Genomic DNA, 26,208 nt, shown 5'->3' with positions numbered 1-26,208 from the left:
TACTCATCCTAGGTCTGGCAAATCCTACAAAATCAAAGGAACAATAACCTGTAACACAAGAAACATAATTTACATGTTAAAATGTACATGCGGACTAGCCTACATTGGCAAAACTAGTAGGCATCTGAAAACCAGGATCTCAGAACACAGATCAAACATACGTAACAAAGACACAAAAAGCCCAGTGGCTATACATTTCACACAAGCACAACACAATGTCAGCATGTTAAAGTACTTGGGCATAGAAAAAGTCAGTGTGCCCAGCCGAGGGGGTGATATCAACCGCTTGTTACTCCAATGGGAGGTTTTTTGGATTTACACTTTAGATACACCCCAAAGGCCTCAATGAAGAATATGATCTTAGACCATTTTTATAGACTCTTCACAACTTCTCACACATTCCAAAAATTAATCTTCACATAGACCACTTCACTCCAGTGTATGTAGTATATATATCCTCACTCCAACACTGCAGTTTAGATGTCTATTTGGATGTATCTCAACGTTGCCCAGTATAAACTTTTTTAAAAAAAATTTCTTTTGTTTTTGCTCTTGTAAATCTGTTTTTGTATTTTTGTTAATAAGAACCGTGCACACATGCTGTGGTGTTTGTCACCACATTCAGATGGACAGTATAACTACATGGACCTATAGAAATTTGATTAATATCTGTTTACAAATATGAGTGCAAAGCAATTTGATCATTAAAAATCATGTATATTTGTAGACATTTGTAACACTTTATGATTTATGATTGATTGTACGTATGATTAGGCTTTACAAGTTATTTTCTGATCTTCTAAGATGACGTATATTGCATGTCACGTGCTATTTTGGTCGGACACTGCATATAAAACACCTGTGTATTTTGTATTTGTGGATACTCCGAACTGTATGACTCTTGATCATTTACAATTGATCATATGTTTGAAAAGTTTTAATATTTTTTTCTGTTATGACGTGTAACGTGGGTCACGTGTTGTGATTAGACGCCACATATAGAACACCTGTGAAAGTTTCTGTCCTCAGTCTGATGAAGGGCCTCGGCCCAAAACATCACAATTAAATGGTTTGGGAGCTCACTGGTTGTGCGGACCTTCCTTTATTTTTTTCACGTTCTGTCAGTATTCCCCCACACCTCCATGAACTACAACATACAACAACGTCACTTCTTTTGTATAGTTATTCCAAGGAATCTGATTACATTTACCCTTTCAGTCTGTGTAATATTTATACTTAGGTAACTGACAGTTTCCCAAAGACTATATACCTCATATAAATATAAATACACAAAGAGTAACATGATGTTCCTTTATTGAATAAGGATCAATCAAAGCAAGTAAAACCATCAGCTCCTTTAAAACTGAAGTCACACAGTGACAGTAAAAGATAGAACAGAACCAAAGCATATGATAAAACAGAAGAATAAATACACATTCAAAGGTAGAATACAGCCCACATGTCTGTACACTGAAAGAAATACACATCTGTACACTGAAAGAAATACATGTCTGTACACTGAAAGAAATGCAGGACAAATCCATACGTAACAAATGACCAGACAAATGAATGGATGAATGGATGCAGTAGCCTCCCTGCAACACAGTATACACAGTATACACACAGTATAAATACAATATACACACAGTAAACACACAGTATATACACAGTATGTAACACAAACATCAAAACAGGCCAAATCAATTTAAATTGAATAAAAAAAAAAAAATTCCTCTGCCCCTGCAGGACATATTTACCTTAAATCATGCATGTGAACTAAAATAATTGAACACATATTGGTCCCTGGCCAGCTGCCCAGCTGCCCACTGCGGTCATCAGGGAAGATGGCAGGATTGTCCCAGTCCATGTGTGATGCACTTTGGGGGGGGGGGCTCCCTCCCTCAGGCCACATTGTGGAGGACAGCACAGGCCACAGTGATGTCATATGACCTCAAAGGGCTGACCCTTAAGTGGCGACGACAGTGAAAGCGTTCCTTCAGGAGGTCAAAGGTCATTTGGATCCTGGTCCTTGTCCTGGCATGGGCATGACTGTAGGCCTGCTGTGGTTCCTGGGGGTCTGTGTATGGTGTCAGGAGAAAAAGATGGTAGGTAGACCCCCAGTCCCCCAGGTAGACCCCCTGTCCCCCAGACACACACCAGACAATTCACCTGTCAATACAAAATCTCTGCATCACAACCTCATAAATACAGTGACATTCTGGACACAGATCTAATGTAAAAAGTGGTTGTTAATAGAGGTTGTGTGGCTCACCTTGTGAGCGGCGTTGACAGATTCCAGAGGTCTGATAGACTCAGGAGTCATGGACCAAGCCAGAACCAGACCACTGAGACACAACACTGATGAGACAGTCTGCATGGACCATCTGAAATGATAAGATGAAGAATATTAAATCAAACAATGAACATCACAAACAATGAACAGTGTTCATTAACCCATAAAGGCCCAGTACTACTTTAATGTCAGTTCACAAATGAATGTTCTCTATATCTAACCTTTCTTAAGTGATTTATCTCCATTTGTTATATTATCTTCTGTAGTTTGTACTTTATCAGTATAAATCAGATATTTTCCTATATTTAATTCACTGATCATGTAGATGTTCATTAAAGTTCAGATTAAAGTTGATGGTTATTATATCAGAAACAGAGAAAACTGAATAAACAGTGTCTTTCAGTCCAATCTATCATTAACTGAGCATAAACCCAGTGTGTCCATCCACTGTCATTGATCCAACTCCATGGGTTTTACTGGGGAATCAGTGTTGTAGAAGATGACGTTGTTTCCACGTTCACTACGGAGCCTCTGAACATCCAAATGGGTCATATCTGATGACCATGAAAAGATGACAAACTGCATTTTACACCAATTATTTACATGGATTGATAGATTTATTGGATCAACAGGTATTAAACAGTTCAGATCAGTAGATGGTTTTGGTTGGTGATGGATGTTTGGGTCTTTATGGGTTAATGAACAATATCATAAAGTCATGAATCATGATAAGATAACTTTATTTACCCCAAAGGTAAATTCACTGAAGTCAGTGAGCTCATCTATTTATCAGTTATTCAGTCATTTACACAATTTCACTCACATCTACAGTCAGTTTAACTTACTATTTCACAACTCCGTTTTCACAGATGTTAATTAACTACTTGGGTTGTAATTTTGATGGTTTCAGCGGAACAGTCAGTGTGTGTTTGTGCACTACTTACTCATTCAGGCGGTCTGTCATCCTTTACCGCAGTCTCTCGTTGTTTTTGTAACTGTTGTGGTGTTGTCTGTCTTTTTGATTCAGTCCTTTACTTTCTCGTTAGCCAAAATGAGAAGTTTTGCGTCCGACGGGGGAAAGTATGCTGCTCTTGTTGCCATGGTGAATTGGTGAATCTGTGATCGATCTCGGGGTCTATTTGAGGAAGCCGGGTGCGTGCACTTATCCAGGATGAGTTCCACCTGGCTTGATGAATCCGTGTCCGTTCATCCTGGCTTGGCCTTTGTGAAACCGATTAAGCCTGGACTCCCATGTTTTGGATTCGATGAACGCGGCTTAGTCAGTTATCCTGGATGACGGAATCCTAGTTTCGTGAAACAGGCCCAAGCTCTTGGAAGCTTGAAGTTGAATCTGATCAACTGATAACAAACCCCTTATGCCACCCAGCAGTCACTCAGATGTAGGCAGTGTTTCCTCTTGGGTGACACGATGTAAACAGCTGCTGCCTACTGAGGACAACCTTTCATATTGTAATTTAATATAGTGAAAGTTTGTACAAATTAAAATACTTGTGATGTGGTGTTGTTTAGTTTAGAGTCTTGATGTTTACAGGGTGGATGTTTCACATTGCAGAGTATAGTGGTACAGGTAGTGATATTCATTCTCGTGAAATTAACCTTTAACTGTATAAAAATGTAAGCTTTTAGCTCTGCGATGAACTGCCAACATGTCCAGGGTGTCTTCACATGTTAGGCTCCAGCACCCTCACAACATTCAGCAGGACTACAAGTTTGCAAAACTCTTGCATGGGTGCCTGCTTTTTTTTCTCCTTCTTCAACTTAATACATAAATATACAGTATTTCAGTCCAGTTTTGGAAATGGAACAACATATTTTAGTCTTTTTAGGTGTCAGTCACCCAGCAACAGTGTTATTATAAAACACATATTCTGTACTCCAAGTCCATATTTTATTTAAATGTGAATTAGAATCCTTAGGCATTTACATAGCAGTAGTAGTAGTAGTGATGTTCATTTAGATGTCTTGAAATTATTCATTCATTTTCTGAACCCGCTTTAACCTCACTAGGGTCACGGGGGTCGCTTGGAGCCTATCCCAGCTACATAGGGGCGAAGGCGGGGTACACCCTGGACAAGTCGCCAGTTCATCACAGGGCTGACATATAGAGACAAACAATCACTCTCACATTCACACCTATGGGCAATTTAGATTAACCAATTAACCTATTAGTGCATGTCTTTGGATGGTGGGAGGAAGCCGGTGTACCCGGAGAGAACCCACGCAGACACGGGGAGAACATGCAAACTCCACACAGAAAGGTCCCACCCCCCGTCGACTGGTGTTGCAATCGAACCCAGGACCTTCTTGCTGTGAGGCACGAGTGCTAACCACTGCACCACTGTGTCGCCCGTCTTGAAATTAGCCTTTAATAAAATAAATATGTAAACTTTTAGCCCTGTGATGAATTGCTGATACGTCCAGGGTGTCTTCACATTAGGCTCCAGCACCCTCACAACCTTCAGCAGGACTAGAAGGTTCAGAGGATGGATGGATGGATGGATGCCTTTAATAAATGTACACAATTCTTGTCTGTGCACCTGCTCTTTTTCAACAAATCAATCCATGAGTGAGTGAGTTTCCCTTATTCTTGCCAAGCTCCATACTTAAGTCCAAGAATGGTCACTTCAGACTCCAAAAAGAACAAGAAGGTGATGCCCAAAATTGCAAACTGGGGGAGTTACATCCAATTCTTTTATATGTTGTGTGCTAGAAGTACAACATGTTGGTGTTTATATACTGTATATTAAAAAAATCAGCAACACAAAATTTGAAGTTCTGTGCTTATGTACATATACAGAATCATGGATGGATGGATGGATTAGAATCCTTAGACATTTACATAGCAGCAGTAGTAGTAGTAGTAGTGATGTTCATTTAGATCTCTTGATAGAGCTAACAGATGGTGGCACTGGATAATTTCTGGATTGAGTCAGCCAGTTTAGTGATTTTTCTTCTTTAGTATGAGGTGACACTCTGCAAGATTCTGAATATAAATGATAATCCTGAATTAAACAGAAATGCAAATTAAAATGGTGACTTATAATAAAGGTATGTATCAGCGCGTTGGCATCATAAACTGCATAAACACACTTAAAAATAACACATGATGTGCTTTCATATCACAGCATGGTTTTCTAACTTCTTCTACTGTGTCTTTCCAGTATAACTAGCTGTACTTATTTTCCATTTAATGTCCTGGAGCCATTTGTGGCCTGTAACACAATGTCCATCCACTCACTGGTCGATTGTGTACTTCATGCCACACTACAGCTGAGTAATGACTACATTAGCATAAACGCTGGAAGGCTGCCCAACAGGTAAGGAACAGCAAGTGCACAGACTCTCCTGGGTCCACGGGCTAATTACTGCTCATCATCGCCTTGGAGCACAGGTTGAGGGAGTTAACTGGTGTACAGTGGCCTGCAGGATGATGCACACTGCTGCCAGTGTGGGGTCAGTACAGTTACTCACCCTGTCACCAGCATTAAATAAGAGGCAACTCAGAATGGTGTGAGGGAGCTCGGATGTTGCTACAACAGTTGCCACCACTGACATCAATATATTTTATGATTCATTGGCCCCATGGTGTCAACAACTCACCTGTCTGCTGCAATTTGTAGACCCTTTGTTTGCAATTCTGTCAGTACTTATCTGTCATCGGATCCAAACATGCCTCTGAGAGCAATAATTTTTTATACTGCTTTTTCTGCAGTTACAAAAAAGGAAAGTGTACTGATATTGCTCTACTCGTCGGTCAGCAGTGATATCTCTGGCTTAGACTGTCACTGACTGCATGAAACAATATGCAGGAAAATTACATAACATGAAAAAAAAAAAAAAAAAAAAAAAAAGAGTATGGCTCTATAATATGGAACCATGTTGTACGGTGTAATGCTGCAGACAGCACAGTGTGATAGCCATGACATAAGCTGTGACAGAATAAAAAAATGAGCTCATGAATTTTAATGACTTCTTTCACTTCATGTCATACGATCAAAGACATTCATCTCTCTCTGGGATACACTTTAACACCACTTCCTGTGCCCAAAAAAAAAAAAAAAAATGACACCAAGACTCATCTTTCTAAACAAAAACTACCATATTTACATCTATTTAAAGGTAATTTCTGTCTTCTTGTTGAACATATAAAGCAAAACCACTGTGACTCCATGAAATGTCTTGAGCTTTCGGAGAAAAAGCAGAGATGAGAAAAAATAATACTGGAGGTTTCTGCATAATATAACATCCTGCCTCTGCTTACTAGGGCCACAGTTTGTACAAAAAACTGGATTCTACTGCTAATTCTACCACTAACTTACTAAAAATATCATGGCACCTTGTGTGAAATTTCATATTGACATGCTAATTAACATACTAATACAACTGGACCAGAAGCAAAATATTTACTGTTGAAAATCATGTACTTCTGTGCTTGCACTTACTATTTTGAGTGCATAAGTGTGCTCACACCGTCAGTTACAGCACACTGGACTGTACTGTAAGTATGTGGGTGCACACACTCAAATCAGTCAAACAGTTGCAGCTCAATGATCACAGTCTTGGCTGTGTAGAAGGGGAATGGACCAGAAAACCTCTGAAACGGTGGAGGAAGCTGTGATCATGGAAGCACTGTAAGCATCATCTCTGTACAAAATCATGGTCATTAATAAAATTTTACAAATTGAAATACATGTTAGTGAATAATACAGTATAACGAACAGAAAGGTATGTTTCTGACTGGATGAAATGCTCGGCTGATTAACCCTTACAAAGCAGAGAAGAAGAATGTTGTGTCCCAGTTCCTGGTTCCAGTATTCACTCATGGACATGACTTGGCCTTTTTACCTCCGCCAGGAGGTATTGTGCTCACTTTGCTTTGTGTGTGCGCTTGTGTGTTTGTTTGTTTGTTTGTTAGCAAGATAACTCAAAAAGTTACAGACGGATTTTCATGAAATTTTCAGGAAATGTTGATACTGGCACAAGGAAGAAATTATTAAATTTTGGTGGTAATTAAAGGGGGGGGGGCAGATCTGCCTTGGTGGAGGTCTGCACTCTCCGAGTGCTTTTCTTGTTTGTCTGGAAACACACCAGTTCTGTACAGTTTCACATTCTAAGCCTTTACTTTTCTGTTTCATGGTCTGGTCCTACACAAAGGCTACTATACTTTAAAAATTCATCACAATTATTAACCGATGTGTATGACAATATTGGATATGTCACTAATAATGTTGTCCAAGTTCAGGACAATATTGGACGATTCCACTCCACAGTCACAGGAGCATGTTCAGTGAAAGACTGATTCCACACAAATGCAACACTGAACTACACAGGAAATCATTCAAGCCTGTGGCCATCAGACTGTTTGATTCTTCATTATAACCACATGGTATAGTACTAACACAACAATATTTTTGCACACTTATTTACGTATATTTCTTTACTTATTATATTGATAACATATAGTCTAGTACACGTTGTAACAGAGTGCTTTAATATGTTTATTTTGTATATATTCAGAGCTATTTGTATATTTAGAGATTCATATATATATATATATATATATATATATATATATATATATATATACATACATATATATATATATATATACAGGGTGGGGAAGCAAAATTTACAATATTTTGAGGCAGGGATTGAAAGACAGTGTATGACCAATTAGTTTATTGAAAGTCATGAGAATTTATTTGCCACAAGAAAATTTACATAATAGAAAATGTTTTTATTCTATTTGTCCTCCTTCTTTCTCATGCCTTCACACGCTTCCTGAAACTTGTGCAAGTGTTCCTCAAATATTCGGGTGACAACTTCTCCCATTCTTCTTTAATAGTATCTTCCAGACTTTCTCGTAATAGTTTTGCTCATAGTCATTCTCTTCTTTCCATTATAAACAGTCTTTATGGACACTCCAACTATTTTGAAATCTTCTTTGGTGTGACGAGGGCATTCAGCAAATCACACACTCTTTGACGTTTGCTTTCCTGATTACTCATATGGGCAAAAGTTTCTGAAAAGGTATGGATAATAGTGTTAGGTATGATTATGACATCAATATATGTTTGGTTTCAAAACAATTGACGTAGTGCCTGCTGAGAAAAAACAACTAAATGTTCATTGTAAATTTTGCTTCCCCACCCTGTATATATATATATATATATATATATATATATATATATATATACATATATATATATATATATATATATATATATATATATATATACCTTTTCAGAAACTTTATATATACCTATATATATATATATATATATACCTATTCAGAAACTTTTGCCCATATGAGTAATCAGGAAAGCAAACATCAAAGAGTGTGTGATTTGCTGAATGCACTCGTCACACCAAAGGAGATTTCAAAAATAGTTGGAGTGTCCATAAAGGCTGTTTATAATGTAAAGAAGAGAATGACTATGAGCAAAACTATTACGAGAAAGTCTGGAAGATACTTTTAAAGAAGAATGGGAGAAGTTGTCACCCGAATATTTGAGGAACACTTGCACAAGTTTCAGGAAGTGTGTGAAGGCAGTTATTGAGAAAGAAGGAGGACACATAGAATAAAAACATTTTCTATTATGTAAATTTTCTTGTGGCAAATAAATTCTCATGACTTTCAATAAACTAATTGGTCATACACTGTCTTTCAATCCCTGCTTCGAAATATTGTAAATTTTGCTTCCCCACCCTGTATGTATATATCTATATCTATATCTATATCTATATCTATATCTATATATACACACACACACACACACACACACACACACACACACACACACACACACACACATATATATATATATATATATATATATATATATATATATATATATATATATATATATATATATATGCATTGTCTAGTACATATTGTACAAATTGCTGTGTCTTAACCCTTTATCGGGCAAGTGACTATTTTTGGTAATTTCCGCATACATTACAAGACAGTGACAACAACAGCTATAATGAAGACAGTGAGTCAACAATCTCAGGTCCAATGTGGTCTACAGGGTCTGTAAGGTCCATCTCTGCATGAACAGTAAGTGTACCTGCTTTGTTAGGTACCATGAAGTAATGGTACTAATGTAAGGAATGATGTTCAAAGGGATAATGTGGATGTTGACAGGTGTCTGTATATCAGCTCTTATGTTCTAAAGGTGATATTCTAAAATATGTGTTCCCTTCATCTTACATGTGTTTTTCTCGTTTTTTTTTTTTTATATTTACTTGTATTTATTAATTTATTTTTGCCACATACAAGTAAGGAACCAAATATGGTAACTTCATTCTGCTTGATTATAGAAAAAAAAAAATCACGATTATTTTAGCAATAATTGAAATCATGATTATTAAAAACGATTATTTGTTAACCTTAAAGCTGTTTATTTTTTTCTTGCAAAACAATGTAAAATATACTCTTTAAACATAAATAAAGCTTTTAACCACTAAAACAAAGTATGTTCACTTTTGTACAAAACAAAAAAATCTTTGAATGCAAATAAGTGTACTGTATATTCAAGTATGTTTCCTTTTGTAAACAAATAGTGCACTGTAATTAAACTGCTATAGACTTGCCATAGAACTGTAGCAATAAAAAAAAAAAAAAAAAAAAAAAACCTCACGTAAAGTGCAAATTATAAATTTAAGTATGTTCAATGTAGTATGAAACAGTAAATTCAGTGGCGTGCCATGAGGTTTCAGTTAAGGCCTTCTGTATACATCAGCCATCTAGAATACGTACATTAGGGTTATACAGGTTAGGGTTAGGTTAATACGGGAGTTGCAGCGTAAAGAGATTCGGAGACTGAAGATTGCATTGCGGACGAAGTTGTAGACGGAGTTGTTTTTATGTGTTTTAGTTTTTCATAAGATTATGATAACGGTGGCGGTGGTTAAACCTTAGAGGGTTAAAAACGTTTGTTGTGTTACCGGTCGGTGCGGACACAACTACAAAACACTTTTTGCATGTGATGTGTTTTTGCTCTTCGTCTTCTTCATCAAACCCAAAGTGATTCCATACAATTGAATTTGACTTTCCTTTTTTGTTTACCAAGCACTTCTGCTGTGATTCTCCTGCCATTTTTCCAGACCGCTAGGTACAACTCTCCTCTTGGGGTGGACCTGCCAGCTAGCTGGCAGCAGTAGCTTAGAGGGGGGCGGGGCAGAGCAGCTCATGGTAGCTTGCGTGCGCGTGAATTAAAACGACTCAAAATTAATAATCGTTTTTTCTCGATTACATAATTTTTGTAATTGTTGCGTGTAATAATCGAAATCGTAATTGAATTTTGATTAATTGCACAGCCCTAACTTCATTGGCCTTGATTTTTTTTTTTTTTTTTTTCACAAAAGTAATAAAGTCTTGTTATGTCCTCCAATAACACACCAAGGTTAAAATTCTGAATTTCAGAGTATTTCTATGAGTGCCCTATAAAGGGCTAATAGAGTTTTAATATGTACTTGAATGGAGTAACTGAAACACAATAATTTCCTTCTGGGATTAATAAAGTACTAGCACGTTAATCTGTGGGGATCTACAGGTTCTAGATGTGATAGCTTTTATGCTGTTGTGTATTCATGCATGCTGTACTGCATTTGTCCAGCAGACACCACCAAAGTGTTGTGGGTATAGCAATGTGATTGTAAGGATGTTGTATTCCAAAATTACTAATATCTCCCAAAATATTGGTCCTATCAACTCACCATTTTCACTAGTCTGTTCCTTGACCAAAAATGCAAAAGTACGCCAAACAGCAGCAGTCAGCGCTTTCTGGATTTTCTGTGAATCCCGAGACACACATACACGCACGCACGCACGCATGCACGCATGCACAAAGAGGCCACTTGGCTTTTATAAGTTAGATTCTGATTCTGATTTGCTGATATTGGTTAAGAAATTGCTTGACAAACCAACATCCCCACTGTTTCCTGTTTGTGCTTATCTTCATATAGCTCTGTTATGAGACCAGAAGGAAAAGTCAGGAGGACAAATAATAGCTGACAGCTTACACACAAAACAGATAAATCTTCTCTGCCCTCTCTAGATGCATGTGACTACACATCATACGGTTACACTAAAACGTCTCAAGCCTGTCATTTCACATGGATCTGCTCTCTGCTGGGCAGCCAGCTGGTTGACGTTTGGAGTCCTGCAGACTCAGCCAAACGCGGTGAAACACAGTGCCCCAGCGCAAATGTTTACCTAACAGATGATGGCACAGTCTGTTGACCCCATGGACGCAGCCACACACTGTTCAACACAACCCATTAACAGCATCCATCCGGAGAGGATGGGGAGGATCAGGACTGACAGGCTGCCATGTAACAAACACAGCTTCATCCATCTCATTACTTCAGCAAAAACGGGGACTGGTGAGAGGCTCTACAGGAATGTGCACTACTGTAGTAAAGTATGTCGTCGAACCGATAGTCAGTGAAGAACAGCAACATTTACTTAAAATAAATTACAGGTACACTACAGGTACACATATTGATAATGATAAATGATAAACTTTATTTTGAACATAACTAGGAATAAAATATAAAGTTGAACAAAAGGCAGAAGAAATTACAAATTTAAACAGAACACTCCAAAAATATTGAATGTAATAGTTAACCAAAAAAAGAAAAAAATGTCATACAATATACAACTATTTCATTGTGGCTCTTTAACAACACTTTATGTCCAAAATGGAGTGGAAAGAAGCTGAACTTATATTGTCCTACCCCAATTTTACATGACTAATGTATACAGTCCATAAAAAAGAATAGGTCAGATATTAAATCACTGAGAAAAGAGAACAAATTAAAACCTAACAGTTGTACTGTTGTTGTACTCCCGTTCATTGTTATTATATCTCTGAAAAATAAGGTTTTTATACATCTTCTTAAATTTGTGATGCACAACGGCGTATTAGGGCCACATAAGAAAAAAAAAAAACGCTTGTCACTACGAGAATAAAGTCATTATTTAACAAGAATAAGGTAGTTATTTAATGAGAATAAAGTTGTAGTTTTAAAAAACTCATTATTTAACAAGAGTAAAGTCGTTATTTAACGAGAATAAACTCATTATTTAACGAGAATAAAGTCATTATATTTAGAGAATAAAGTCATAATATAATGAGAAGTTGTACCTACTCATCGACTAATGTAGAACTTGGAACATTTTGTGAAGTTATACTTTCATTTGGGGATTGGGCACAAAGGCCAAATACTGAGTTTATCCCCCCATCAACACATTAGTATAATGACTTTGAAGAGACTTTGCACATATTTGGGTTTGTTGTAAGAACCAAACTGATTTGTAGCAAATTACCTCTTTTGTGGAGGAGAAACTGATGATGTGGTCACCTGCAGGGCTATCAGTGGTTACACCAGAGAGCTATACAGAGAGGGTCTGTTGTTTCTGAAGAAACTGTGGGGATGCTACTCCGAGTTTTTGAGTCCAACAGAAGGGAAAGATGCTGCTTCACTTGTTGCCTTCGCTGTAAAACTGGAAACACTGTCAAATTTTCAAAATATTACGAGTTTAATGTCATAAAAGTATGACTCTATTCTCGTTAATCAATGACTTTATTCTCATTAAATAATGAGTTTTTTTAAAACTACGACTTTATTCTCGTTAAATAATGACTTTATTCTCGTTAATTAACGACTTTATTCTCGTTAAATAATGAGTTTTTTTAAAACTACAACTTTATTTTCGTTAATTAGCGACTTTTTTCTTGTTAAATAACAACGTCATTCTCGTAGTGACAAGTGTATTTATTTTCTTATGCGGCCCTAATACGCCGTCGTAGTGATGTTTTCACACTGTTTGATATTTTGTTCCATTCTATTCCACAAAACCACTGCCCAACAGGAAATGCACATCTTTTAGTTTCTCTCTATCTGTGAATAATTTCTGAATGTTACATTATGGCTGCAGACCAGACTTAAAGACTTACAGATTTGTGATACTTAGGCTATGACCAGTGGTGTAGTCCAGAGCATAGGGCGGTATACACCATATACCTACTTATTTTTCAGTCATCATTGCATATACCCACTTCTAAATCTCCCCTGATGCGCACCATTCAGTAGTATCTGAGTCAAATTGCTCATTTTTTTCTCCTAGGTCAGTGAAGCCATGATCACAGGCCCTACTCTGCCTCCAGTTGGCTAGTACTCGCTGCCTTCACTGATTAGATTGATTAAATTTAGGCATGAGGACTGATGAGCCAATCAGAGGCAGAGTAGGGCAGGTCATGCCAAGGAAAATATTGCTAACTATTGCTGGCCACCTCTGGAACCTGACTGGACACCTCAGGTGCCAGTGTCACCCCAGTTGATTGACAGGTCACTGCACGTCTCGTTGAAAGATGCACAATTATTACCTCCGCCAAGGAGGTTATGCTTTTGCCAGGGTTTGTTTGTCTGTTTGTTTGTTTGTTTGTTTGTTTGTTTGTTTGTTTGTTTGTCTGTCCGTTAATGTGCAACATAACTCAAAAAGTTAAGGACAGATTTGGATGAAATTTTCAGGGTTTGTTGGAAATGGGATAAGGAAGAAATGATTAAATTTTGGTGGTGATCGGGGGTGGGGGGGCCCACGGGGGGGGCCACTGATCAGCCTTGGGGGAGGTCTGCGCTCTCCGAGTGCTTCTAGTTGGAAATGTGAACTAGAAAGGCAGAATAAACATCTTTCAAGTGAGTGATACATATTGAAAGAACCTACTTTCATGGAATATATAATACTGAGATAAGTTTTGAGGTGGTTTCAGAATGAGTCGCTGTTTAACTACTGGCCATATGACTGCACATTTAGAGAAGAGATTTAGTCGCCAATAGTTATGCTATGTGAGTAGGCTAACGTTATGAAAGGCTAATGTTATCCTATGTTTACCTCATGTTGAATATGTTTACATTCATGCAGCTGCTTGTGTGACTAGTAATACCTATAAACTGCCCCTGATCAAGTCATGATCATTTTATAATAATGAGTAAATACTACTGACGGATTTTTGGACAAAACTAAATAGAGTAGTTTTACATGTCACCTTTTCTAAAACAGGGCATTTTTCTGGACTTAAAAAAAAAGGCAAAAATTGAGAGTATACCCACTTCTCCAGGGACCAGTACACCACTGGCAATGACTCAGGATTTACAGATTTGATGAAAAATTGGTGACAAAAGTCATACGCAGTTTTAACAATTAACTTTTCTTATGAAACTAATTTGGTTAAATTATTTAATAATTAAACACTGTTGTCTTTGATACATTTAAGTGACTTTAAAATTTCTTTTTTTTTTTTTTTTTTTTTTTTTTTTTTTTTTTTTTACATTTCATAACATTACATCGACTCAATATTATGTGGGACTTTGTTACAATTTTTTTGGGGTCATTAACAGCCAAAATTTTTACACCGTATAACGAGAGGATTACCAGAAAGACAAGGGATCATCCAACTGGTCGAATGACATTAAATAATAATAATATCATAACAATAATTCAACTACTGCATTCCATTGTGATGGATATGCTGAATTTTTGACATTTAAAAGCACTTTTTTCTGAATCATTTCCATGATTTGGCAGCTTTTATTGATTTATCTTATTTTCATCATTTTCAAAACATTGGGAGGCAGGTATAAAAACAGTATGGACACAAACACATACAATGAGGGGAAAGCTCATGGGAGCAGGAAACATGCTTACAAAGGCCTCCTTGACACCATCAGTAAAGCATGATGTATGGCTCTACATTTTGCTACATTCATCAGGTTCCTCTCTAGCCCCTTTTCTACAACCATCTCATCCAATTACCATCCTGGGCTCCGTTCATGGAAGAACACATGTTTTGCATGATTGCACTCCTGTCCTGCTAAGCCATTTACTGTACAAGCCACAGTGGAAGAGGCAGATGTACAGTATGTTCTTGATAAAGACTGTTTGAGGTGCGCAGTGAGCATGCATCCTGTTGGATGTCAACACAGAACAAATTACTACCAACAGCAGTGATGTGCAATCTGTTTACTATTGTGGATTTATGTTTAAGCCATTATGAAAAAAATAATATTGTATATTTGTCTACTCTGGTTTATGTGAAAGTATTACTTGTAACCCTTCTACATTGCTTTACTTAAGATATATCTTAACTGCTTATCAATAATTTAATGAAAATATATGGCAAATGTGCAACGGAGGCTTTAAACCACAGTAAGTCTTTGATATCAACCTACGAGGACAGACACTGAGGATTAATGACTTTGTCCTGGGCTTCGAGGCGCCTCTGCTAATGATCCATTCAGAGCCATGGGAGTCTTTTCTTGACACAAATAACTGTTATTTACTGCCTCATTACAAATGAAATCTATAACAGAAGCACGGGATGGAGAGGAAAATAAAAGCACCACAGTACTGACCACTACAGAAGAGCATTCACTAATGTTTCCTTATTTAGAATGATGTCATTTTTGACAGTTCATTACTTAGGATGTGAGATGAGGAAATAGTGATAGTTTTTCTTAATCCAGTTTTCTGGTAGAAGCACAATGACAGCAAATAGTAACAACTGTCTTCCACTGCAGGAAACAGCGAGTAAAAGACTGAGGTTTGAGGCTGAACTTATTACCTTTACATTTTCTATCTACAGCATCTGAGCGCAAAGTTCAGATCAGATGTCTACCAACACCATTCCAGCAACTTAAAAACAACAAGATTAGTTTGATTTTTTGATGTCCTTTTCCCCCCAAAAAATATCTTTTTGTTGACACCACTTCCATCCAGGATTCTTGGAAACTCTTGGTCTGTTTACTTTTTTTGTGTTATTTTCTAATGTTTCCTTTGTCTGGCTTGCTGGAGTGGAAATACAGTTGTGGAAAAAAATATTAGACAACCCTTGTTTTCTTCAAGTTCTTGTTCATTTTAATGCCTGGTACCACTAAAAGAACATTTATTTGGACAAATACGCTGCAAAAATCAAAAGCTTACCAAGTGTATTTTTCTCATATTTCTAGTCAAAATATCTCCTCACACTTAAAATAAGACATAATCACCTAAAGCAGTGGTTCTTAACCTGGGTTCGATCGAACCCTAGGGGTTCGGTGAGTCAGTCTCAGGGGTTCGGCGGAGGTCAAGACACACACTCGACTCATTAGTTGGGTGTGTGTGTCGGGCTAGGTCCGTGTATGTAAACAAACGGCTTCGGAGAATCTTTCTCTGATTGACATCCAATATACGCGGTGTATTGTTGTTACTTATAGCACTACAACACATTCGGAAGTGTTTATAATCTCTTCCACTCGTCTGACAATGAATTATTTGAGTATTTTCCACATCGTTGTTAGGACTTTTGCTACTTCCTGTTAACCACGGAGGCAGCCATGTGTAGCGTTTGTTTACATTTTTCGGTCACCGCACTGGTCAGTTACAGTCATGTGACGACTGACGCACCGTTGCGGATGGAGAAATCATATTACACTAAAGCCGTCAGTCACACTGATTTGCAGTAAATATTCATTATTATTGTAGCCTGATGGAAATTAGGTGATGGGTGTGTGTTAAAATGTTAAAAATGATAAATAGCATAAATACAATAAGTTCACTATTGGAATACATAAGGTTAAAAATTAAAACCATTTCAGTGTGGTAGTATTAAAAAAGGTCATGTCTTTGTGAAAAGGTATGTAATTTGTTGTGAGTTCATGCACTGTATTGGTTTTGTTCTTTGAACACAGTGATGTTAATGCACGGTTCGTTTTGTGCACCAGTAAAACATATGCCTGTGTCTTGAATTTGAAAAAAATCATATTTTATTTTTTAATAAAGAAGGGTTCGGTGAATGCGCATATGAAACTGGTGGGGTTCAGTACCTCCAACAAGGTTAAGAACCACTGACCTAAAGAGTAACTTTTCAGTGAGATATAAGAACTTATTTTAAGATGTTTTCAGTTTACTTACACACACAAACAGAATGGTAATGAATGTTTTAGTTCAACTGTTTTAGTTCAACTGTCACTTACAGAATGACTTGTATTCAGCCCAGACTTTTATTCAGATCTTTAAAATCTTATTTCAAGAAATCTTACCCAGATAATCTTCACTTGTTCCAGTGGCATTTTTTTTTTTTCTTAATTCAAGAATTTTTTAGCTTAATTCATTAATTATTTTAATTTTTGCAGCGTATAATGATAACAACAAAAATAGCTCATAAGAGTTTAACAGCTGATATCCAGCCATTTTCCATGGATTTCTTGATAATAACCAAAATCACTTAAGTTCTTCCATCAATAGCTATGGCATTGTATTGCCAAAAACAGTGCTTTTGGGCATTCCATGTTTTCTTTTCTGTCTGTTTTAGTCACATGATACACACAAGAGTTAGTACTTTATTGCATAACCATTGTTTTTGATGACTTTTGATGGTCTAATAATTTTTTCCGTGACTGTATTTTGCCAGAATAAGGGGGAATATTCCATGGCATAGTAACAGGGTTGTCATTCTCGTTTTGAAAATCCCCCTTGTTATATAAATCAACCACAACTTTTAAAGCTGCGGGAGACTTTCGTCACCAATTTTTCATCAAATTTGTAAAACCCCAGTCATAGCCTAAATATCACCAATCCATAAGTCTTTTTGTGATTACTCACCTGAATCTCTTGCATCACGGTGAACAATTTCGAAGTGCCGTCCACCATAAACAAACCACGTGTTTACAAACAGAGCCGGGAGGTAACTGAGGTATCTTCGGAATTTTGTCACGACGTTCATTGTGGGAAACGGAGGTTTGCACAGCGGCAGCGACCCCATATGATATTATATGGATGAAACAAACACGACGCGGAAACAGCTGAAACGTGGAAGCGGCTGGAGCTCCGTGTCTTGTTTGTTGCAGCTGCCGCTGCCAGGTGAAGCTCCGCTTGCTCCCGCATTTCAGCCATTTCCACGTCATGTTTGTTGCAGCTCTATAATATCATATGGCGTCACTGCCACTGCTGCTACCGCTGCACGAACCTCCTTTCCCACAATGCGCGTCACAACAAAATTCCGAAGACACCCCAGTTACCTCCGGGCTCTGTTTGTAAATACATGGTTTGTCTGTGGTGGATGGCACTTCAAAATTGTTCTCTGTGAGGGAAGAGATTCAGGTTCGTAATCACAGAAAGACTTACAGATTCATGATACTTAGGCTATGACTGGGGTTTTACAGATTTGATGAAGAATTGGTGACGAAAGTCTCCCGCACCTTTAATCTGCAACTACAGCCTGAAAATGGCAAGTTTTGACATTGACATGCTTTTTTATGGGCCATTTCCTTTTTTTTTTTTTTTTTTTTTTTTAATAGAGAGAGATTTAGTCATTTCGATACCATGAGGCACTTCCTCATGTGCACCTGACCGTCTCCTGTCACTATTTTGCAAGGACAATGCCACGACATCAGTGTCCTCATTGCCACCTAAGAAGCAGCCAAATAACTTTACTCCTGTTCGAAAACGGTAATGGACAGTGCCAGACCTGTGTACAACACTGGCACAACCCCAGGAAGAGCGGTGATAGGTCTGATATGCAAGACTAGATTTTCATTCACCACTCAGCAAATACTGCACATCCTTTTTTCTTTTAATTTCTCTTCTTCTACATTTTTTCTCTTTCCACCCTTTATAATATGACACTCCCATAATGGTACACACTTCATGTCAAGAGAAAACCCACTATTTTAAAGTTCCAGTTTTGGCCAGAGTCCTCCAAACAGATGATGGAAAAATGTGTGTCATCATTTACAGTATACCGAATAGCTCCTGAAAAATGAGTCACAGAAACACAGAAACCTTAGACAAAGTGTTAATGTGAACTGTCATGAGAGTCTGTATCTGCCACCTTCCACATTTCTGAAACAGTTAAAGCATGAATACAAAAAATGGGACCAACGTTCCTGTAGCTCATTAGGATGTTCTATCAAGAAACTTGAATTCGTGAGGTTGTCAGGTTCTGCGGCTATGTTAGAGTCCTGCGGTCTTGATGCAGGAAATTAAAAGTGGGCGGTACTTTGACTGGAGAAGAACTCAACTAATTAAATCAAAGTCCATATATGACTTACTATCAGGGCTCAGTAGTAACTATACTGGTATCTGTAACCATTTCGATTCGCTAAGATAAGATAAGATAAGATAAGAAAACCTTTATTTGTCCCACATTGGGGAAATTGCAGCGTTAAAACAGCAGTGGAATAAGAGTTACAGGATCAAGAGAATTCACGATAAGTAGAATAAAAAATATATGAAATATAAACATAAACATAGAGCACGCATCTACCTATCTAGAACTCGATGATAAAACTAAAAATAATCACTTATGTACAGTGGGTGATTAGCAGTAAGTGACTATTGCACAGTAAGTTCAATAGTCTATTGTAACAGTAAGTGCAGTATTGCACAGGGTGACTGCAGATGGGTGACATTAAATATGGTCCATTACAAGTAAAGGCACATTTTTAATATTTCAAAAATTTGTAAAAAAAAAAAAAAAAAAAAGGCAAAAATCAAAGTATCTCCAAACTGTGAAGAAATTTTGTAGACATTGTCCCAAGGAAGCTACATCAAAAAATTTAAGCGAATTCAACCAGTAGTTTTTGTAAGAGATGTTTGAAGAAATTGCTAATGAAGACGACGATAAAGACGACGAACGTGATGATAAAGATGACAACCAAGATGACGACCAAGACGATGACGACGATGATGAAGATGACAACGATGTCAAGGAGGCAACGATGAAAATGACAATGGAAGATGATGAAGATGATGAAAACAACAACAAAGATAATGAAGACGTTGATGAAGACAATAATGAAGATGATGATGAAGACAACAACGAAGACGATGAAGACACAGCTCCTTTACAATAGTTTGTGGCCTATCAGCCAGTGAGATAAAAATGACATCATCCTGCACAATTTACTGGAACTGAGAAAAGCATTTGGAGCCACTTTGTAAAATTCCCAAAATTACTATCATGTGCACGAGCCAATGAACCTCCCCCTCTCTTCCCTGTCTGTGTCATGCCTCCACACACACACACACACACACACACACACACACACACACACACACACACACACACAGAGTGACAATGGGTTGTTTGTGAGGTTATTATCTGACAGTGTCAAGTGGCCAGCCTTGAGACCATCTTGCCACACTCAGGTCTTATCTATGCAGACGCCACAGCCTTCTCTGTTCTCCTATCTCCGTCCTTCCTCCTCCCTGACTTGCACGTCTATCATTCCCAGGCTAAAAGGCTAAAAGCATTCCCTCTTCACTCTATCTGGCGGCGACCACCCACTGGAAGAGCAGTTCATGAGGAGAAAGCACTGATACTGGATGTACAGGATCAACTCAAACACGACAACAGAGTGTTATTAAAGCTCAAACAGCCTCCATAGCTCCATGCACAGTGTCTGATTCAGACTTCAGACAGTATCCTTGTCATTGTACAGTTACCCAGCAGTCACTGTAGCTGTATATCTGGGCTTTTTACCGAACAGCTTCTGTAAAGGTGAGTCATACATTAAACAAAGCTGCACAACTGTAGTAAGAGCAACATGTCAAATGTCATTCCAGCAAGGGAAGTGAAGGGGGAAATTCTGCAGTTCAATTATTAACGTAGTCATGTTATAGTGTAAAGTATTTTTGTAAATGTGTGATTCATATAGTGTAAGGTATCGACTGTAAATAATTACTGGTTTGAGAATACACCTTACTAATGTGAGTAACTAATGGATTTTGTCAATATATTTTTATCCTGTCTACGTACAGTATTTGTACATTTGAGTTTTCATTCTGTTTATTTTTTTGTTTTTTTGAGTCAAGGCCCCTTTAGTTTAAAAGCCCAGAGCACACACAAACATTGGCTCTAATAAGAAACACAAAGAGTTTGTATGCATACAAACGTCAAAAAACCGGAAATCAGGTTATGTAACTTTACTGGTTGAAATAAAATAAACTTTCGTCGCGTCAGAGATGTTTTCACTATGCCAAGGCTAAATAAAAAATAAAGAACTGCTATATATCCCATTGGAGCTGCACTATATATCATTTCAGCATCATTATCGCAACGTACATGGGCGCAACAGTCACATTGCAGGTCCTGCAATGTAGGGGGCAAATGAACTCAACGTGTTCTAATCTAATTTCAACCTGGGTACCTGACACACACTGCACGCAGCGATCCACCAATCACAATCATTCATATTCACTTTGCTGAAGCACACCACACCCCTGCACATGGAGTGAGTCACTGGTAACAACATTGAAAAATACACTGAAAAAACGGGAGATCGGGGGTTGTTCTACTTGCAAATGAAAATTATGTGACCATGTTACATTATAATAATACTCCTTCTCAAAAGATGACTTAATCTAAAAGCACTGGCATAAAATGTTGCGATGCAAAGTATGCATGTTTCAAACATTAGGGCAATGTATTAAAAAGTTGTTTTGCGGTGACGCTCCACTCACTTCCCCCCGAACGTCACCCAATTTTGGCCGGGAAAGGGGCTTGTAAAGAGAAGCTGCAGCAGCCATCTTGACGTCAACTTTGACATTCCGGAGAGAAGCATTTTCTTCAAGGTAAGCCAAGTTTAATGCATTTCATATTTACAATATCAACTTCGAAAGCAGGCGTTATTTTGAACACATCAAGTGACTTTTGTAAGATTGACAAAATTAAGCAGGCCATGTTAAGTTGAATGTTCACACTGTAGCTTACTTGCTCCAATGCTGATAATGTGAGGGTGGTTGGTTAAGCTAAATAAGTCATGGGCTAATTATTTCTTATGATGTATCCTACTACATCTGCACTGTGCTGTAGCTATGTTTGTGTCGTAACAGCAAAAGGCTTTTTTTCGTAAAGTATTGCAAGTTAGCATGTCAACATTTGCAAGCATGCTTGAAGCGGTAACGTTAAAACGCGCATTCAGAGAGCAACTAGCTAACGCTAGCTTCTTTCAACTTTGGTGTCATCTCTTCTCAGTGTTATAGATGGGCTAAATGCAAAAATTATTAACGTTAGCACAAGTCGGCGCATAGATATGGATGTGCTTCGCTGTTAGTACCGACAGCTTAAGCGAACTCTGTCAGCTGGCGACAGTGAGACCGCCGTGTTTTTTTTTCTTTCATTAGACGGGCTTAACCAGCAACTTGAAAGTAAAGGACGGTGATGGTGCATGTGTTGTGAAAAACGCTGTGTTACCCCATGTGTTCTGGTCAACATGATGCACATGCTTCCACGGGACATTTGTTTTTGTGTTCTCTACTCTTCCCTAATCTATTTTGTTGTCGGTCGGGTCGGTGGGGAGTCTTTGCCCCAAGTGGAGGAGTTTAAGTATCTCGGGGTCTTGTTCACGAGTGAGGGAAGGATGGAGCGTGAGATTGACGGACGGATCGGTGCAGCGTCTGCAGTGATGCAGTCGCTGTACCGGTCGGTTGTGGTGAAGAAGGAGCTGAGCCGAGAGGCGAAGCTCTCGATTTACCGGTCAATCTACGTTCCTACCCTCACCTATGGTCATGAGCTTTGGGTCATGACCGAAAGGACCAGATCCCGGATACAAGTGGTCGAAATGAGTTTCCTCCGTCAGGTGGCTGGGCGCACCCTTAGGGATAGGGTGAGGAGCTCAGTCACCAGGGAGGAGCTCGGAGTAGAGCCGCTGCTCCTCCGCGTCGAGAGGGGCCAGCTGAGGTGGCTCTGGCATCTGTTTCGGATGCCTCCTGGACGCCTCCCTGGGGAGGTGTTCCGGGCATGTCCCACCGGGAGGAGACCTCGGGGAAGACCCAGGACACGTTGGAGAGACTATGTCTCTCGGCTGGCCTGGGAACGCCTTGGGGTCCCCCCGGAAGAGCTGGAAGAGGTGTCTGGAGAGAGGGAAGTCTGGGCATCCCTGCTTAAACTGTTACCCCCGCAACCCGGCCCCGGATAAGCGGAAGATAATGGATGGATGGATGGATTTCCTTCATGCTAATGACACTAATCTCTAATATTTTTTATACACTTTTTCAGAGAAAGCACAAAAAACTGTCTGAATGGGCAAATTGAGTTTGGACCTGAAGGTAACAGCATTTTTATTTCTTTTGTATATTATAGGAGCTGATGCCAAATACTACATCCACAATAATCTCATGGTGATAATCTCAAGATATGAGGTGGTCCAAGATGCTCCCATGGTCCAGGATTTTAAAGAAAGATGGCCAGCCCTCTTTGACGTGTTTGAGGTATGTTGTTTTTTTTGTGGGAGTGGGACACAAAGTGGTTAGTTATTAGGCATACATCAGAATTGTTTTCTAAAGATCCTTTAATCATAAAAAGTAAATTTACTTTTTCACCATCATGTCCTGTTTATGTAATAAGACCTTTTGTCCCAATACATGCAATGTACATGATTATCTGGACAATGCACATTTTTGGTTTTGTTCAGTTGACTATTATTGACTGATCTTTGTAGCCTGGCCAGCCAGACAACACGCTTTGCTAAGACGTGTAGTCTAGGAGGGAGCAACATCTCTGCAAGTTCTAAAGAGGCTGATTTACAGACGAATGAACCAATCAGGAAATGTCCAACATGGCAGCCAACTGTACTCAAAAACTTCAAATATGACAAGAAATCTCGCTTTGAAAATCATCATTCACTGTCAAATCACTAGACTAATTTCAAAATGTTTCATATGTGTGTGAAAAGTTATTAAACTTGTTTTGATGAATAATATTCAATGTTAGTCTTTCGCATTTGAATCATGTGTTACAAAGTTGCGTCTGTGATTGGAATGTTACAAAGTGCCACGCACAATTGATTGACTGCTAGCTCCTCCCCAGACACTTCTTTTGAACAGAAAGCAGAAGCGTCTGGCTGGACAGGCTCTTTGTTGCTGTAGTCCCAATCTAATATTTTATCATTTCTAGACCACTGAACAGATCTAGGCAAGTACATGGTGTGTAGTAATGGTCACAGAGGAACAGACAACAAAGCTTTGTTAATTCCAACATAAGAAGCATCAGGTGCTACTTGGCAAAAAAAAACAAAAAACACTGTAGTCAATTGCATTAATTTTTAATTATTTTAAAAACAGATTGATATCTTGCCATGTTTTATTTTTATGTCTATCTGCAATATGTTTGTCTAATTTCAGATAAATTCAGAGTTCAAGTGATTGACAACCCTACGACTCAAGTCCCGCTTTCTCTCTCAACTGGATCTTTTGTCTGGCAAACTTCTAACCTTGTATGAGAAGAGGGGAGGACAAATTGGAAAGAAACTGAAGCAACTGATAGGAGCTATGACAAATGTAAGGAATCAAGTTAGCTTTTACCTTTCAAAAAAATAATGAGCAAAATTACAAATTTCAGTTTATATTTCATAAACCTGGGTTTTGGCTGTATTATGCTCATTTGACCGCCTTGTCTGCACATCAGGGCATGGACAATCAAATCTTGTGGCACATCAATGTTTTAATTCTTCCCCTGTGAATATAAATATAAAGTAAGTTATTGTGAAAGTATTTAAAGTATTCAGAATACAGTACACTGATTGGTCAATGTAACAGAATACGTTACAAAATACAGTTTAGTTTAGTTTATTGAACAGGGACAATGTGCAAAAACATTAATAAAAGATGCTTTACACCAGAGTTAGGTCAAGCTAGTTTCCATCTGCAGTCCCTGAGTGATATTCGGCAAATTACTAATGGCAGCAAAGATGAAGTTCTTAAGTTTATACATCCCACTGTGGTTTCAATAAACAACAGTTTGACACCTTGATTTTTGACTGTAATTTTCCCTACATTTACATTGCGCTTTAAAACACAGGTCTTATTTTTGAGATTTTGTGATCTTAAAATGGTCTTAAAAAGTCTTAAATTTGACTTGTTTACCTCTGCATATCCCTGTTTTTAACTTGATTTATTCTGCTGCAAAAGCATGAATAAAGCTGTGGTTGGCAAAATTTAAATATCACATGGCATGTAACAGTGGATGTGTAATTTATAAACATTAGAAAAAATATGATTTAGGAATGAAATTAACATTTGTTCTGTGTTCAGGAATCTGGGGAGGATGACGTTGATTCTGGGAGAGAGTGCATTTTGAAGGCACTATGTGTCTACTTGAACGAAGACCCTGAAAACTTAATAAAAGAACGTGGTGAGTGCAACAATATTTTACTCACGAAGCAGCCTGGTGCGTGCATGTGCGTAGTTTGCCACAAGAAAATTCTGTATGGTTCCAATAGTAAAAAAAAAGTCCTGATCCACCATCAATCTGAGAAGTTGAAGATTAGTTGGTTAGGGTTACATTTACACAGACATTTTCCCCAAAATTCATGTGCTGTTGGAGTTGAAGTTATGTTTTAGGAGTTCCTAAATTGTTAAATAAAGTTTTTCACTCATTTTTTGCAGTAAGGTTTTCTTCTTTTATTTTCACTTGCTTCAAAGGTTTTCATACCCTTTAAAATTAACCAGAGCACCAAAATTGACCTGAAGCTTTAAAAATTTTCTGGAGGAGGACCCCCAGACCCCCCACCAATACCACTCATGACATTTTTTCTATCCATGTTACTAATCTTCTACACCTGTACACTCTTCCATTCAGTGTGTTTTACAGTATTGCCAAATTTGACTATATAAACTTGTACGCTATAGCAGTATTGTATTGCATCATTTTTAATAGTGGCCAATGATTTTGACCAGAAGAAAATTTTCAGTCAGATGAAAAATTTTTGCTTTAATCCCTGATTTAGAGTTGGAATGTCAAGGTTGAACAGTTGTACAGTTAGTTTACAGTTTTTATGAAAGCTCACGGTCAGGTCTTAAAATTTTTTGAACTTGACAGGTTTTGGTTTTTTTTGTCATGTCT

The 26,208-nt window shown here is 38.0% G+C and overlaps 1 protein-coding gene across 2 annotated transcripts in view; it reads right to left on the bottom strand.

Moving 5' to 3' along the window:
* cacnb4a (calcium channel, voltage-dependent, beta 4a subunit) overlaps positions 1-26,208 on the bottom strand; it is a 116,265-nt gene that overhangs the window by 56,394 nt on the left and 33,663 nt on the right. The gene's annotated exons all lie outside the window — the stretch shown is intronic.

This window comes from Sphaeramia orbicularis, chromosome 21, assembly GCF_902148855.1.
Source record: "Sphaeramia orbicularis chromosome 21, fSphaOr1.1, whole genome shotgun sequence".
Lineage (NCBI taxonomy): Eukaryota > Metazoa > Chordata > Actinopteri > Kurtiformes > Apogonidae > Sphaeramia > Sphaeramia orbicularis.
This window is presented reverse-complemented; position numbering and strand designations above follow the sequence as displayed.